Raw genomic sequence first — 2,898 nt, 5'->3', positions numbered from 1 at the left:
AGAATTTGAATGCTGGTAGAAAACTGGACATAAATTCCAGGTGAGTTGAAGGAGAAAGAGATCAGGGACTTGTGGGGAAAATGCAAGCTGAGAATGAAAGGAGAGATTCTATGAATACAGGAAAACAAACATAGCCAGGTTTGAACTCTAATATTTAAAGCCTGCTAAAGGCCAGTGACAGATGACACCAGGGTGAGAGAAGAGCCGAGGGTGAGAAGTTTCTAGGCTGACTGTTAAATAGATGTAGCTCACTGATGAGTGCGCCCATGTGGGATTTTAATTACTCAGACATCTGTTTAGTGAAGTGTATACTAAATAGTGATCAAATACAGAGATCAAATTATGTGGGGAGGAGAGTGGAGATGACATTCATGACTCAGAAAGGAGAGCTATCAGCCAGGAGAAAATCAATCCTGGCTTTACATCTCACCAACAGAGAAGCAATTATTTTAGATGTGGGGCTAGTAAGCTTCCTAGGTCATGAATTTAATTAAATAACCTTCAGAAAACAGAACAAACCACTGTATTTAACTGTCAGTAAGACATGCTGCAAATTAATGGTCCAAATTCCTCCTCTTCTCTCCTTACAGTTGTCAGTGACAAAACAAGGTAAAAGAAACTAATAGTTGACCTAACAACATGGATGGATTTGGGAGGGAATTATGCTACATGAACTAAGTCAGACAAAGACAAATACTGCATGATCTCACTTGTATGTGGAATATAAAAAAATACAGAAATGAATAAAATAAAACAGACACAGATACAGTGGTTACCAGTGGGAAGAGGGAAAGGGGGAAGGGCAAGTTAGGGATAGGGAATTAAGAGGCACAAATTACTATGTATAAAAGGATACATTAAACAGCACGGGGAATACAGCTAGTATTTTATAATAACTTTAAATGCAGTATAAACTATAGAATTATTGAATCACTGTGTTGTACACCTGAAGCTATTATAACATCACAAATCAACTATACAATTAAAAAAATAATAAACTAAAAGCCAGTTTGATTCTAAAAAAAATACAAAGTGCCTTAACCAATGGGTAAATGCAATAGTTATAATTAAGACGGTCATTTAATCCTTTTAATCTCTGAAACAGAAGAGCTACAAATCTGCTTTTTCTACACAGTGAATTTTGTAGCAAAATAAAACACAGTATACGCAAACCTCACCATTTGCTAGCACCTAACTTAATCAAAGTTAGATGACTGAAAAACACAACAAATCTTTCATGCTTTCAAGGTCAGTTTCTAAATTTGACATCTTAGACTGGAGTTGGCCTTACCCAGGAATTTAAGGTCAGGGTTTATGAATTTAAGGAAAGGGTTGGAGATCTGAAAACACAACAGAAAAATCCTTCATTCTTTCAAGGTTAGTTTCTAAACTTGACATCTTGAATTGGAGATGGCCTTACCCAGGAATTTAAGATCAGAGTTTATGTGAAGCAGGACCTCAAATCAAGTTTAGAAACAAGCAAATCTTTAATCCTGTATTTAAGGGGATAGTTTGAGAGGAAAGGTTAGAAAAACAGATCAGCCTCCTGTTGTAAATATGAGGTTGTCATTTGTTTTTACATGCTGCATGAAATATGCCTGTTTGGTGTTCAGTGTCTTCTATCTATTTTACTCCCTGTGTCTGGGCAAATGTGTTTATATTAGAAAACTCCATGAGGGCAGGAAATTTAGTTTTTCTTTATCATAAATCATCTGGTATAAACTCCACTTATCTAAGAGTGTGGGGCCTGGTGTGCCCAATTGCTGGCCAAAAAGTATACTCATTGACTGTCAGATTGTCCATAAATCACATATTGGTTTGTACAGAATGAAATAGTTGACAAAATTGTTTTATGCATCAATGCAAGCTATCTTCATAAGCATCTTATGAGTCAGCTGAACAAGTATTATCAGTCTTACTAATTGACAGACCTGACTAGAACCCAAACGTTAATCTCCTTCCAGGCATCACTGATACGTATGCACCTATTTCTGCAACAGGTGACTGAATGAATAAAGTTCAAACAATAGTAAGATTCAACCACTCTGTTCCCAAAGTCCTAAAAATAAATTGCTGTTCATCTAAGTTAAATGAGATATCCTAAGGACAGTTGAATTTCAAATAAACTTCAAGGGCCAGGGAGGGGAAATAGTAAGACAGGGTTTGCTAAGGCCAGAGGATTGGAATTGACAAAATTCAAACCAGGGGTGAAAATAACAAAGAATAGAGGACAAATGCTATTTCCCCTCTAGTATAAATAGAAAAAAAAAATTTTTTTTTAATCTCTTAACAGACTTTTCAAAGAATATAGAAAGCTTCATTTTGCTTTAAGCCAAGAAACATTTCATAGCATACGTTTTCCAAATTGCATATGATTACCTTGAAGCACCCATTCAAACTCCATTAAATGTTTTATTTTCCTTAGTTTAAAACTATTTGGTAAGTATGAAATGATGTAAGAAGTGAAAATTTTCAAACATAAACTATAATAGCAAGAAATACATAATGAGAAATTCACCATTCCCATAACATTTGCTAGACTGATACAAGGCAAAAAGAAATGGGATTATCTTGGGTTTGATGAAATTTTAAAAGATACAACAAAGCTACATATTATTAGAAAATGATGACAAAGATTAATCTAGAAAATATCAAAAATAAATGGATAGGTTTGAGAGGGGAAAAAAAAAAGAGTCCAGTTAGGAAACCTGAAGGCTAACCTGATTGGAAACTATGTCCAAGGGGCTCTCTGGTTATCACTTACTTCCTCTTCAGGCCTCCAGGGTAGATCACTATCAGGAATGTCCCGTTAAAAAAAGAAAAAGACACACATGCCAACTAACCAAGACTCCTGAATCCAATCATATATTCCCCAAGGTTAGAAACATCACACAGGAA

The sequence above is a fragment of the Bison bison genome, unplaced genomic scaffold (assembly GCF_000754665.1).
Source record: "Bison bison bison isolate TAMUID 2011002044 unplaced genomic scaffold, Bison_UMD1.0 scf7180017864461, whole genome shotgun sequence".
NCBI lineage: Eukaryota > Metazoa > Chordata > Mammalia > Artiodactyla > Bovidae > Bison > Bison bison.
Note: the sequence above shows the minus strand (reverse complement) of the source record.